This window comes from Gymnogyps californianus, chromosome 1, assembly GCF_018139145.2.
Source record: "Gymnogyps californianus isolate 813 chromosome 1, ASM1813914v2, whole genome shotgun sequence".
NCBI classification, from domain to species: domain Eukaryota; kingdom Metazoa; phylum Chordata; class Aves; order Accipitriformes; family Cathartidae; genus Gymnogyps; species Gymnogyps californianus.
Window position 1 is genome coordinate 134,167,419 of NC_059471.1, and position 15,334 is coordinate 134,182,752.

At 43.1% G+C, this 15,334-nt stretch overlaps 1 pseudogene; it reads left to right on the forward strand.

Moving 5' to 3' along the window:
* Positions 1-1,394: 1,394 nt before the first annotated feature.
* Positions 1,395-14,903, forward strand: LOC127015862 (TRPM8 channel-associated factor 2-like; annotated as a pseudogene).
* Positions 14,904-15,334: the final 431 nt, after the last annotated feature.

Here is a 15,334-nt window from a genome sequence, read left to right on the forward strand (position 1 = left end):
TGCTTATGCCAGAAGACGTGCCCCTAAACACACAGCCTTGTGAAAGCATGGGTCTGTCTAATTCTTCAGCACTCCATACATAATGTTCTGGAAGGGGTTTGATCTTCTCTGTTGCCCAGTAAATGCATTGTTGCTATTGCTAGAGGCAAGCCACAGGCGTTGTACTCATTTAACAGCTCAAGACTCACCAGTAACTGTCTTGAGTGGCCACAGGTCTCCTTTAGATATAACTTCAGAAATTTATACGTGTCAGGAAGGAGTCAGGAGGGCTATCTCCTATAGCTTAACACTGATTCTGCATATTTATCAGATATGGTAGAGGTCTAATATTACTGAGTAGTCATCATGTAACTGACCCATGGGCCAGTAAGAAACAGGTTGTTTAAGAAGTATAAAAATAACTCCAAAAGGACCTAAGATCAAGGAGGAAGAACTCCCCTCTCCTTTCCTCCATTGAATTCCTCCAAGCAAAGAACTCAGGATATTGATGGCTCACTGCAAACCATCTCTTCTAAGAAAAGACTAGCATGACTGAACATCAGGACCCAACACTGGGGAAATGGTTAGATACGGGAGAGCCTATGTATATCAATTTTAACTGTATCATTATTGGGATTTAGCAATAATTGAATAATTTGTATTATATATGTTAGTATCATTTTAACTGGATTCATATTTTTGCTGTATTGTAATTACCCTGTCAAGGCACTAATGAAACTAATGATAAATTCTTTACTCTGTGTATAAGGTATGTTCCTTTAAGCCTATACAACTTTCATTGAGTGCAACACACTCTGACAGCAGGTGTACAATGGCATGAGAGCCACTGATTCCACCTCTGCCAGTGGGATGAACACTGATTACCTCTACACTCTTAGAGGTAACTGAAGGCCTTTGCCTCCCTGAGACACAAGACTTCCTCTTAAAATTGAGCCGTGGAAACATAATAGCTTGTGGCTAGACCTAGTAATCTGAAGTCTGCGTATTATCTAATTAAAAAATTATTTGGATTGTTCTTCTGCAACTCCAGGCATGTTAGTGTTGTAAAGCAGTTTCATACCAATTCAAACACTCATAGGCAGAAGAATATAGAAAGGCTTAACTGGAATTGTGTCTTCAATGTACATTTCCTAACATGTCTGTTGGGGTTATTGTGTTACTAGTAGCTATGCAAAGTTTCCTTATTCCTGTCATGATTTCCTGGCTTACCTTACTGCTGGGCTATATATTTGTGCATCACTCGTGGATACAGGTTCCTCCTAGGACTGTAGAACAGCATAGCTGGTATGTATCTCAATAGCTTGTATCTGTTAAACATTTCAAATGTAGCTTCTAATCTAAAAAGTGCTTCCCTTTCTTTCTCTTTGAATACTCTTCAACAAGAGGTATATCAGATGGATTCCACAGCAGCCTGTGCCTCTCTGGTGAAAGATGTTAATTCGTTTGAGTTCACAACAAACTATCATCCATGTGAGCTGTTGGTCATTGGAGATGAAGCCTTCCCAGTGCTGGTGAGCACCAATGGGCAAGTGCTAATTGCAGCATCTTGTTATGGGAAGGGCCAGATGGTGGTTGTTTCCCATGAAGGAATCTTGAAGGACTCCAAGTTTTCCCGGTTCCTCAGAAATGCTGTGGAGTGGCTCAAGCCTTCTCCCAAGGCCCTGGTTGGGGTCCATCCTCGTTTGGATTCCCTCTCCCAGCTGCTGCTCAGGGCTGGCACCAAAGTACAGGCTGGGGCAGAGCTCAGCCCCCCCCTGGGGGTGTACTGTCTGGACGCCTATGACAATACGCAAGCAAAAGATCTGGTTGGCTTTGTAAAGGGGGGTGGAGGACTGCTCATTGGAGGCCAAGCCTGGCACTGGGCTAGTCAACATGGCAAGGAGAAGGTGCTGTGTGAATTCCCTGGGAACCAGGTGACCAGCGTGGCTGGTGTGTATTTCACAGGCAGCGAGGGAGAGACTGGCACTTTCTCAGTATCCAAAGAAATGCTGAGGATTCCTCTGATCACCCAGTGAGTATTTAAATATTTGTTTGCACTGTCTTTAAATTGTATATAGTGTTTATTCTGCCTTGGGTTTTCTGCTATTGGCCTGCTGGAATGAAAAAGATCTCTTATCCCTGTCCCCCAAATGACCATGAATAGAGATGGATGTGCAGGAATTGAAGGTGCTTCTACATGTTATTGAGAAACTACCGAGAAGCTTGGCTCATGTGCTCCATGTTAAAATGTTCAACAGATGACTGTTTAGGAAGAAACTTTTGGTTGGGTCTGATCTGCAGTGCTATGGCACATTTAGCCTTTTTTTTCCACTGTGTCAATAGCACAGCTATGGGGCCACTTCCCGAGGTATTTAAATCCTTCCTGATGCAGGACCTGGGACACAAAAGATGACCTTTGTCTTTCCTGCTAATCTCCTGTGGCATGGTGTAAACTTTAAGGCATTTGTAACAGAGTTCTTAGCTTTGTTATAGGGTGTCACTGCATTTCAGGGTGCACTTCAAAGTCTCTGGGAAGTATGGGGTAGATACTGTGTGGATCCATGAGGTTTGGATATTGTCCACACAGCGTCCACGATCTAGCCGTGCATTCCGCACTAGATTGTATGTTGTGTAGATGCCTGGTAGTGGAGGCAACTAGAGTGAGTAGCACAGGTGATCCTTTCCTGCCCAGTGCTGCGAATAGAATAGAATAGAATAGAACAGAACAGAACAGAACAGAACAGTTCCAGTTGGAAGGGATCATCTAGTCCAGCTGCCTGACCACTTCAGGGCTGACCAAAAGTTAAAGCATGTTATTAAGGGCATTGTCCAAATGCCTCTTAAACACTGACAGGCATGGGGCATTAACCACCTCTCTAGGAAGCCTGTTCCAGTGTTTGACCACCCTCTTGTTAAAGAAATGTTTTATAACGTCAAGTCTGAACCTCCCCTTCTGCAGCTTTGCACCATTCCCATGCATCCTCTCACTGGATCCCAGGGAGAAGAGATCAGCACCTCCCTCTCCACTTCCCCTCCTCAGGAAGCTGTAGAGAGCAATGAGGTCGCCCCTCAGCTTCCTTTTCTCCAAACTAGACAAACCCAGAGTCCTTGGCTGCTCCTCATAGGACATGCCTTCCAGCCCCTTCCCCAGCTTTGTTGCCCTCCTCTGGATGCATTCAAGGACCTTCACATCCTTCTTATATTGTGGGGCCCAGAACTGCACACAGTATTCAAGGTGAGGCTGCACCAGCGCTGAATACAGCGGGATAATCATGTCTTTTGACCAGCTGGTTATACTGTGTTTGATGCACCCCAGGATGCGGTTTGCCCTCTTGGCTGCCAGGGCACACTGCTGACTCCTATCGAGCCTGCTGTCGACCAGCACCCCCAGATCCCTTTCTGCAGGGCTGCTCCCCAGCCACTCCTCTCCCAGTTTATACTTGTGTCTCACATTACTCTGTCCCAGGTGCAGAATCTGGCATTTGTTCTTGTTAAATTTCATGCCATGGATGATTGCCCAATGCTTCAATCTACCCAGATCCCTCTGCAAGGCCTCTTGTCCCTCTAGAGAGTCAACAGCACCTCCCAGTTTAGTATCGACTGCAAACTTGCTAATGGTGCATTCAACTCCTGCATCCAGATCATTGAGAAAAATATTGAACAGAACTGACCCTAGAATTGAGGCCTGAGGGACAGTGCTAGTGACTGGCCACCAACCAGATGTAGCCCCATTCACTACAACCCTTTGAGCTCTGCCATTCAGCCAGTTCTTCACCCAGTGCGCCGTGTACCTGCTCATCTCACAGTTGGACAACTTGTCCAGAAGGATGCTGTGAGGAACAGTATCAAAAGCCTTACTAAAATTTACTTACATCCACTGCCTTCCCTTCATCCCCTAGGTGGGTGACCTTAGACTATTAGAGTTAAGGCACTTTCTTTTCTTGTCACAAGTCCCTGAAAGTGATGATAATTCTTCAGGGAATTTCTCACAAATAAGGTGGGAATTTGAAGCTCTATAATTGGACCTTATACTGCTACATAAGGAAGAATATATTACAGCTTCATCGCTGTCTCAGAGCTATGTTCAGACAAGGATAATAGACCATGTCATGATAACAAGACTCAGCTCTGGCCATGCTCAGGAGGCAACTTTGCTGAGGCAATAAGCCATTGTCTTCACAATAATTTTTCAGGTGTGCTGCACTGCCAATACATTTGGAAAGTGCTGATGGAAATCTGCATCATGGCATAGTTGAGGTTGGAGGGGACCTCTGGAGGTCAGTTGCTCCAATGTCTGCTGAAAGCAGGGCCACCTAGAGCACGTTGCTCAGGGCTTTGTCTAGTCAAGTACTGAATATCTCCAAGGACAGAGATTCCACAACCTGTCTTGGCACCTGTTCAGTGTTTAACCACCATTATGATGGAAAAAATTATCCTTATATCCCAGGATGGAGAGGCAGGCAGGCAACAGAGGCCAAAGTTTAGACTGAAGCCTGTGGTAAAGAGACAAGCAAGAGAGCAGATAACTGTGCAACTTTGCAAACAACTATCACAGTTTTGACATTTTACTCCCCGGTTTCCATTTGCTCTATGACTGGAGGTTGCCACCTTAAAGCTGAACTGTTAGAAGAAAGAGTGTCAGAGCTCCTAGACTTCCTGAAAGCAAAATCAATTGGAGTAGTTGAAGCCATTGCTGAGAATGTTTTGAGGTACATGTCTGCCTTTGCACTGAAAAGAATTAGGAAGTGCTTGCCTGGTCTCTTATCAATTCTGTGCCCTGAGGATAATAAATTCTTCTTGTGAAGGATAGAGCCACCCTCTGTGGGTGGTAACATCTTAGCCCATTGCAGAAAAATCTAACATGAGTCACAAGCACACAGCACCATTCTTGCCTGGAATTCAATTTATACCATGCTTAAGGTATAAATGCTGGTGATCCCTGTAATTTTAACATTGCTGCCACTGCAGTGATATCTGTTGGGTTAACTTTCAGGTCTCTTTTGATAGTGATTAATATATTTGCCTTAATAACTTCTTGAAACAAGGAGTGTTAATAGGAAGTCATGACTGTATCACTACTAATAGGGCAAAGATAAGTACAGCTTTCAGCATTTATAAATCAACCTGGATGACAAGGATTTCTTTTGGTTTTCCAGACAGGATCGGATGCGAAAAAAAATTTAGAAGTTCTTTTGAAAGGAGTGACCAAATTCAAGATAGAAGATGGCAGTGTCCCCTCCCATCTACTCATCCATGGTACATTAGCATTTCCCATTGCTATGAATGACTCCCACCAGGCATTCCTTGCAGCTGCACACTATGACAGGGGCCGTGTTGTGGTACTTGCTCATGAAAGCTTTTTCCAAGCATCAGCAATGAAAACCTTTATCCTCAATGCCATTGGTTGGCTTGATGCTGGGCAGGGAGGACAAGTTCGTATTGCTGGTGATCTGCAGGACTTTTTCACTCTCCTAAGCCAGGAGAAGATCCCTTGCAAGCTAACAGATCTTAAGGAAAACCTGAGTGTCTACTGCTACAAAGCCTACAGTGATGAGGAGGTGGAGATTTATGAGTTTGTTTCAAGGGGCGGTGGTCTGCTGGTTGGAGGACAGGCATGGTCCTGGGCTGCAGGGAATGCCGATGAGAATGCCATTGCTGGGTTCCCTGGGAACAAAATACTGCAAAAGTTTGGAGCTGATATCTTAGGAGATAACATACTAGCATCATCAGCCAGTCTTACATCCCGATGAGGTTTTCTCACAGTACCACTTTTGCAAGGCACTCTCCCAATTTCGGCAAAACCTCAAGAAAAAAGAAGCTCTAAAGCCACCATATTCCCCCTGGCTCAAGAAATTATCACAGGACTCAACAGTGTTCCTGAGGATTCCAGCTCAGACCTCCCTAGCTATCTGCTCTGTTCAGGAGGAGATGGCTGAGCTAGTGCTTTCCCAGGGGGTTCCTGATGTCAGTGCTGACAGCCCAGTCAAAGGCAGCTCTGAGGAAATGGTTTTAATCAACATCATAGCTGCAGAGCTCTGTGACAACTTCCCTGATGTATGAAAACAAGTAAGTGCTCCCAACAAAAATCTTCCAGAAATTACTACATCCCTAACTGTAACTGTTCAGATTGATGGAAGAAATGAAGGTAGGGGATATTTTTCTATTTCCTTCCTCAGCAGCACCCAAACTGTGGAATGGAATCAGGCTGACCAGAATAATATATAAATATAATAGTCTAAATGTCTCTGCTTCCTTCCTGCCCCAGCTTTCTGCTGGGATTGCACACTCACCATGTAATCAGAAATACCTCGGTCTTATGATGGATGCTGGCATATTGATCATTTGATCTTCTGTTAGGTACAGTTTTGGTCAGATGATGAATGAATTTTTGGTTATGCGATAGGGGAGCTGTCCAGGCACATGGCCCATAAATGCTTCCAGAGGAAGCGATTTAACTTGTCGGTGTGAAGTACCACTACTGCTCTTTGTCAAATTCAGGTGCAAATTCAGGTGCAATGACATTTCACCTGAAGGTGTCATTGCATGGAGCTATGTGTTTTGTCTTGCTTGAGGAGAGCTTCTCTGGAAAGAAAAAATCCCTGTTATAGAGTGTTTCTTGTTGGACATATAAAATCACAAGTCACTTTTGGAGATTGTTCTGCATTCTTTTCAGAAACAAGCATCACTTCTGATGTTTGTTGGGGTTTTTTTTAAATAAAATTTTACCAGAAAGGTCACCTTGATACCAAGTTTATCCAACTGAACTAACTTTTATGACTTGAGGGTGGGGCAGGATTATCTTGATAGTTTAGTTTGAAATTTCCTTGCATTTTCTCAATTCCCTCATAAATCATTAAGAATTCAAACTTTTCAAAACAGGTTCAGCATTAGCTGGTGGTCGGATGGGGAAGAATTCAGCAAAAAGGTGAAAGCTTCAGAAAACTAATTTATTAGAATTAGAATTGAAGCTGCTGTTGAATTTTATCTGTAACTTGAAGACTATCATATGACTTATGTGTTTCTATCTTGATAATGCCTGTGGTTCTTTCTAAGGTCAAGAAGCACTGGGCTTTATATTCCTCCCAGAAGAACAGCCACTCTGCATTTTTCTGCTTCTGCTATTGCAGCTAACCTGGAGGTGAGCCTTTGTTTCTCATTACAGTTAGAAGAACTTTCCTTGCTTCCATTCTCATTTCTTTGAAGTTTGTCTTGGCCTTACTGAGACATGAATCACAAACAATTTCTCCCCAAGTTTCTCCTATCATAAACCTCTTTCTACATTTTTCAAGTTATACTCTCTCACTTCTGTCCTGAAAAATGACTGCCCTATGCAGCTGTAATGGACACACCTCTGGTTTTTATCTGCTCCATACTGTGGCCAGTCATGTTGGTCTCATACCTCCTCTGTGCCCTTCTCCATTCCTCTAGAGAAGGCAGAGGTCAAACAAGACAAATACCTATATTGTTGCTTTCAAGATTAAAGGAATAATCCCTATATTGACAGTGAATAGGATGAGAAATAATAAGGTTGAATGTTGTCTATGTAGAGGAGACTACTAGATATTTCTGCCCACTATAAAAATATCTTACTTTCACCACCTTGCTGTCTTCTGCTATTATCCTGCCTCATTTCAAGGCCTCCAAGTTGTTTTCTTTCAAGTTTTTTTATCTTTGTCATCAGGATAAACGAACACCCACACTATAAAAAAATATTTTTGTGGGGTTTGTATCTTGACTCTGAAACCAGCGTAATTGTAAGTGAAAAGGGATGAACATTACAGTAGAGGTAGTTATCCAAACAGTGTTATCCCATAGCAGGGTGGGTTGGTTTTTTTCTGTTTAAAGGGACAATAGGACAAGCTTTGGGCAGAATTGGGCAGGACTAGTCTGGGAACCAGGGATTCCCATGTCTTCAGTCACTGTTGACTGGCCCATGTGGGCATTACAGTGTTTCAGAGAGTGCGTGGAAAGCAGGTCAATTATTATAAATGGGGACATTATTCCCTTCCCCAGCTTCCTTTCTCCTCACACATTTCATATCAGGGTAAGCTCTGCTCACTCTCTGCTTTTCACCTTGATACTATCCATTTAGCAGCACAGCTGTGGTAGCTGTGATGGGAGGTAAGGGTGCTAAAACTGGGGCCAATCAACTTTGAAATTTCTTCAAAATCAGTGAAATCACTCCTTTTGAACAGAGCTGTAGAAAGAGAATTCTACTTTTCTTTGGCAATGGATCCAGCTTTTCCATTTTCTTCTTCATGTGGCTTAAGTCCGCCCTTGAATTCTTTCATGCTACTTTCATCTGATTGATCTGTGCCAAGGTGAAGAATAATGTTCCATATGGTAGCATGCTGTTGCCTTTCCCTGCTGAGACAAGAGCGTCTTGTTGCCTATGGTAGCTACAGAACACACCGAGTTTGGAGTGGAGCTACCTGAGCCTGTCTGAGTTGCAGTGCCTTTTGGTGACCAATGTTCCCCACCAGGTGCAGATCGGCTGTCACACTGATGACCTCAGCTATGCTGCAGAGGTGAAGTGGCCTCCCTTGGTGGTAAAGAAGTTGAAAGTTGAAAAAAACACCATGGAAGTCTCTAGTCTGTGGGGTGGCCAAAGGAGAGCACATGAGGCCAAGTATCAGTCACAATTAAAAAGGCTGTGCAGGCTCCATTCTTCAGGCTTGGTAAGTGGTCCCAAAACCTAACTATAGGCAGGGGAGTAAAGAAGTATTTCTGTATTGATGGCTTGCCTATATTTTCCTAGTTTTTTGTGGTTGTGCATGGAGAAGACCTCAGAATAAGTAATGCCCCAGGAAAGCCTTTGCATATAGCTTCATATTTCTCAGTGCAGAAACTATATTGATAGGACTTTCATTTAGGAATTAATCTCTGTCCATGTTCCCAGTATGAGCATGTCTGAGACACCTTTAAAATGGTGTGATATTAAAAAGTGAGTATCGTCAACTCCTTGAAGCAACAGTAGACATGGGGTCACCAAAGATGACTGGACCCTTTGCCAGAATCTCAGGATCTCCCCCTGATTCTGTAAAACCCAGTTACATCTAGATTAATTTATTGTTTCTGAGGCTATGCAGATGGTTTTAGCTATGGTGATTCTCCTCTCTCTTCACACTTAAAACTCCTTTTTAAATTGGCTATCTTTTTTCACCTGAATGCTGAATTAGGGGAAACTGACATCTCTGCCTGGCAGTCAACCTTCCGTTAGTACCCGGCCCCCTGGGCTGAGCTGGCCACAGAGAACATCATCCTGACAGTACCAGCTGCTGATGTATGCCACATGGACAACCCAGAGAGTCTGCTTTCCATCTGGAACAAGATTATGAATGCAATAGCCAGACTGGCAGCCATCCCAGCAACTTTTCCAAGGCCAGAGAGGATGGTGGCAGATGTCCAGATATCTCATGGCAAATATAATAGCTAGAACATTTTGTCTTTATCTGTGATGGATATTTGTAAGGGAAATACACAAGGCAGTAACATTATCACAAGATCATGCAGATCCTCAAATCAGCAGATTAATCCCACAAAATTCAAGGAGACTGCTCGTGAGAGTAAGAATCTTCTGTGAATGTCAAGAGCTTGTACACAACAGTAACACATTCTCCTGCTAAATCTGAGGCTATCCACGGTAAAAGACAGTGGAGGGAGACAGGCTGGCCACAAAATGACGTGTGTACTGTGTCATGTTACTCTTATTACTGTGGGAGTGAGTTTAAGCTAATTGCAACAGAAAGAAGGGAAACAGAGATAGCTGTTTTAGGCAGGACAAATGAGATCTTGAAACTTAAATGAAGGCATGTGACAGATACACAGGCAGCCTACTATGTAATAAGACTGATGTTAGCAGGCATAGGATCACTTACATCAGTGGGGAAATGAGGGCAGTGGTAGGGGAAAAAGTTTGTTGTAAGCAGCATTTTGCTATCTCATTTAAGAAACATGCTGCTTAAAGACAATTCACTAGGCCAGTGGAACTGAAGCTTGTTATGGGTGGTAAGGAGGCTCCTAAAGGCCAAATCTCACCATTATTTGCAATTAATCTTTGTTCAAGTATTGCACTTTTCTCAGAAGGATTGGGGGTGCTTTTGGCTGTACTTGATTGCAGCACTAGAGGTGTTTTCTACCACTTGATAAGTTCATCAGCTGCCCAGGCCACCACTCTGTCAATAATCCACAGCTCTAGCAGCTTAACTCACGTGGTGTAGCTGCTGTCAGTCAAGTAGGACTAATTCAAGAGAGGCTGGCTCAAGTGTAAACAACTTGCACTTCAGTTATTAATAACCAGTTAATTATAATCACTAGTGAAATATAACCAAAATAAATAATAAGCCCCCTTTCAATACTTAAAGGGGGCTTATAAGAAAGATGGGGAGAGACTTTTTAGTAGGGCCTGTAGCGGTAGGACAAGGGGTAATGGTTTTAAAGTAAAGGAGGGTAGATTCAGACTAGATATAAGGAAGAAATTTTTTATGATGAGGGTGGTGAAACACTGGAACAGGTTGCCCAGAAAGGTGGTGGATGCCTCATCCCTAGAAACATTCAAGGTCAGGTTGGACAGGGCTCTGGGCAACCTGGTCTAGTTGAAGATGTCCCTGCTCATTGCAAGGCGTTTGGACTAGATGACGTTCAAAGGTCCCTTCCAACCCAAACCATTCTATGATTCCATGATAAATAGGTGCTATGTTTCCATGCTGCATATGCTCCTCCAAGCATATCCTTACGTAAGAAGGATTTTATCAGAGTAATCAATCATTACATCTGGCCACATATGGCTCTGAATTTAACAATGAAGTTGTAATTTGTCAGTGACTCTGCAACAATTGTGTTTAGATTACCTGTCAGTTGCTAATTTTTATAACTGCTAACCCCTCAAGCTCAACAGGGAACATGGGAGTATTATGTTTTTCTCATTTGTTCTTACTGTTAGTGACAGCTCTATTTGAAACTTCAGACTCGTGACACAAAGGTAACATAATTGTCATGAATAGTTTTGTACAGGTATAAAGGATGAGCAAGCAGTTCATCTGGCAGTGCATGTCAGACAGCAGAGTCCATCCCTTTCCCTGCTTTGTTTTAGCTGTAGTGACTCCATAAGCCTACTAAGCAAATCATGGCATGTGTATGACCCAGGCCAATCAGTAGGTTTTGTGCTGACACAAGTGGCTGTTCTGAAGTAATTTTAGTGATGCACAGGAATAACTGACTTCCAAATGCCAGCGTTTAAAATCCTTGGATGTCTACAGATGGGGGTGAACTTGAAGCCACTAGCTCTCCCTTCCTTTGAGCTGTAGAGAAACAGAAGTGTTAAAAACAGCATGACCCTGAACACGCACAGAGTTGATTCACAGCTGCTGTGAATCAGATCTTTTGAATGAGTTTGCACCGACTGAGAAGCTGCCCCGAGAAACACCTGTTGTTTAGGTAGCTGCCGTTCTCTGAGTGAAGCTGCATTCAGGAACAAAGACTTCTGGATTATTGATTTCTGTGGCTCCTTCTTATTCCAGCCCTCTGCAGAGATACTCACCATGTGATAGACAGCTATGTTCACCAGAGGCCACACTCGTAGAACCTAACATATAAAACTCTTCCAGCTTCTACCATGCCTGCTGAAATAAGTGGAGAGTAGCACCATTTCAGAGATGTGAATGGCTCTGTATCCTCCCTGCACTGTTCTGGAGCTGTAAGAAACCAGTGAAGGATCCATTGAGCCTATTGAATTGGCACTGAAGGAAAAAGAGCTAAAGATAGTAAATTCCTGTGAAAAGCTACTGAAATATGATTTTTAAAGCTGGTTATGGTAGTCAGCAATACTGAGAAACTCATGGGAAATATTAAGGAGTATGTTAAGTCTGTTTGTCTTTTCTGAAAAAAGATTTTTACAAACAGCATGAGAAAGAGCAAAACTGGAACTGAAGTGATGACAATTATAGTGAAGTAGTAACTGTGGCCATCAGCAGCAAGTTCTTTCCAAAGCTGAAGTGAACTATGGAATATTTTTCAATAGTAAAGAGCTGCTTTACTAAAAACACTGACAAGAATCTACCTTCACAAAAAAAACCCCAAAACCCAATTCACGTTTTGCTTTCTGGTACAATAGACATTGTCAGGGCACAGTGGAGGCCGGCTGCTCCCCAAGGGACAGGGAGGCAGAAGTCAACTGCAGTAACACAGTCAGCAGGACAGGTGCCTCGCCAGCTGGGGGCCATCCCACAACACCTGAGTGAGGCAATCAGGGCAGACCTGGCACAACAGCCAGGGTCAGCTGAGAGTCTAGATTGCTAGACAAGTCTTCAGGGATGAGGCAGGTCTGAGGTCAAGCAAGGAAATCAATCTGCAGGTCAGGGTCAGGTCCAGTGATGGTAACCAGGGTCAGACATAGTCCAGTGATTACCACGCAGGCCCACCGTGATGAGGCATGTCTGAAATCAGGCAAGGAAGTCTGACCATGGATCAGGGTCTGGATCAACAGGATCCATGGCCAGACACAGGCACACCTACAACATAGCTCAGGCAGGGACTGACGGCCCAGGGCTCAGCTGAAATGCAGCCCCTGGGGCCACCAACAGGAGGTATAGGTGGAATCCCCAGGTGAGGCTGCTCAAGGCCATTAAAGCCTTTTGGTGCACTCAGGGCCCTGACACAAAATTTTGCGATTAAACATTTTAGTCCCCTGCCTTCGAGATGAAAACCTGCTTCTTCTTTGGGAGCATTTCAGGAAAAATAATCCATTTTTCTACTTCATTTGTGCCTGCTATTTATCATGAGGTTTTTCCCCCATGTATTTCCTCCAGAGCCAGAACTTACATTACGGAATTTCTAGGGAGAGCTGGGGAGGGTGCTGGGGTCATTTTCATCAACACAAACCATACGGTTATTTGGCTATACAAGGATACAAACTGTCCTGGCAATAGTATCTTCCTCGCCAGATCTGAAAATAAGAAAACACCAGTGTCAACAGAAAATTCTTCTACAGACAGAATTAGATTTCCACACCTCCTCTCCACTCCTGTAGCTGGGAGTACGGTCATCTGCAATGTCTGTAGTTCTGGCAAAAGTAATTTGGCCTTTTTTGCTCTTTGCGTTTGGTAGTGCCAAGAAGTGGAAGTGGAACAGAAGAGCATACAATACACACGTTAAACTTTTGCTTGTGGTTGATACATTTGATACTCCAGCACAGGGGGTGGAAGCACATCATAAGCAGCATCCACTGATGACAAACAACTCAAAGAATGAGTTAATGTAAAGAGAATTAATTGTATTTTTCTCACTGTGGTGTTCCATCCCATGAGCTTTCCCAGACAGATTGCCAAGATTGTTTGTGGTTTACCTTCCCTGCAGGTTGGATGCATGGTGGCTACCCAGTCGTGCATCATTTGGAGTCAGTGACAGAGATGATAGATGTGCAGTCACTCCAAGCCAATGGCCTTTGGGGTGCCATTCATGAGCTGGGCCACATCAGCAGCAATCTGAATGGGAGTTTCCCCCTCGCACCACCGAAGCCACCTGCAATCTCTGGTCCGTTTATGTGAATGTTGGGCATCCCAAGAGATAAGGCCCACAATGCACTTGCACTAGAACTTAGAAAGAGAGGATTCAAGATTACATTGAAAATGGTGCACAGCTGAAGGACTGGGAAGTATGTACTGCCCTGGAGACATACCTGCAGGTAATCTGCAGGCAAATTAAGCTTGCAACAGATTTACAATCTGATAATTTTAATTCAGGGCTGCTTCTTTCCTTTTCCTCACTTTCTGCAACCACTTGGTCCCCACCCCAGATTATCTCTCTCTGTCGACTATTAGTCTCCAACAGTGTCTTTGCGTGTCAACTCATAGGATTCCACAAATCAACATGAGTCAGTCCTGCTCTGTCTCTGAGTAGCACACTTCAGCAGGAGACCCAGGGCTGCAGGGAAAAGTTTTTGAAGCAGTCCTCAAAAATGTACTTGTTTTGAGTCATTTGTGATCTCAGCACAGTGTAAAGGTCGTTGGTCTGTGGAATGTACCGGTTTGGGATGTAACGGTAAACCACAGCCTTTGGGCATTACCAAAGATGACTTCTGATCATTGATAATTGTTTCTTTTTCTTTTTTTCTTTTTTTTTTAATTTAAGCTGGTCTTTCAGTTTTGTTAGTGCAATACTTCATTCAGTAGCACCCAGGATTAATTGACGGTACGAACATCAAGTGCAGAGTCACCAAGCAGGGAGCCTGGATTTTGTGCTGAGAGAAGAGAGTGTTACGTATTGTAAGTATGCAGAGATATTATACATATGCATAGTTATAAGCATGCAGAGGTGGGTTGATATTTGTATCAATCTTGTTTCGAAAAATTGTAACAACAGTAAAAAAAAAAGTAGCCATCGAGCCTGTAAGCACAGCCATGCCCTTCAGGATGAAAAGCACTTCTATAAATACTTGATTTTTGGTTTTGTGTGAATATTAGAAATATAGGCTCGTTGAATAGTCTGATGGTGTTAAAGGTCTACTCTGATTCTTCAGTAAGCATTTAGAATTTGTCAGGTAGCTATGCTTATAAAAAAGAAAGAAAAATACCTGTAAAAAGATCAGTAACTGAATTTAGTAAAAGATTTTGTAAAGAATGCAGGTAGAGTAATTCTAAACTTCCATACATATATTTTGTACTGTTTTCTTTCCTTATGATTCATAGCTGCAAGAGGCCTTTGGATGGGAAGCCTTCATTGAAATCTTTTCTGAATACCAAAATATGTCCCAGCTCCCAGACTCAAAAAAGAATGTGTGGGCAGAAACCTCTTCTTGTCTGGTGAAGAAGAACTGGACTCCTTTCTTTAAGGCCTGGGGATGGCCAATCAAGGAGAGCCTTTCCCAGCAGCTGGCTGTTTCTTTCCCCAGTTGGTCAGATGATCCAATGAAGCAATATGTCTCCTAAGCAGGTTTTTGCTCATGAAAATGAAAATGTGATCATCTGTGATAAAACCAGTGCTCTGCAATAGTTTTAAATGATGTCTGAATGGTATGGTATTATAATGAATCTGAGAAGCAGCTCTACATTGCACATGTGATAGAAGAGTATGTTCTTGGCTCCCTTCCAAGTCTGTCTTTGTATGTTAGGGCCCTGCTACTTCCTTTCCCAACAGGAGCCATTTTAACCACAGAATGGGAAATATTTGCTGTCTTAATACCTATGAAACAAAGCAACCACTTCCCATTTTTTTCTTCCTCTGTTTCCTTGTCTCTAAAAGGTTCTCTGTTCCAGACTTACTCTTGTTACAGGTATGCAAAGTTTGTTAATTAAGATCATTAGAAGAAGAGTAAGAACAGGGAAAAAAAGTCACTTTAAAAATAGAGACATGTTAGGAG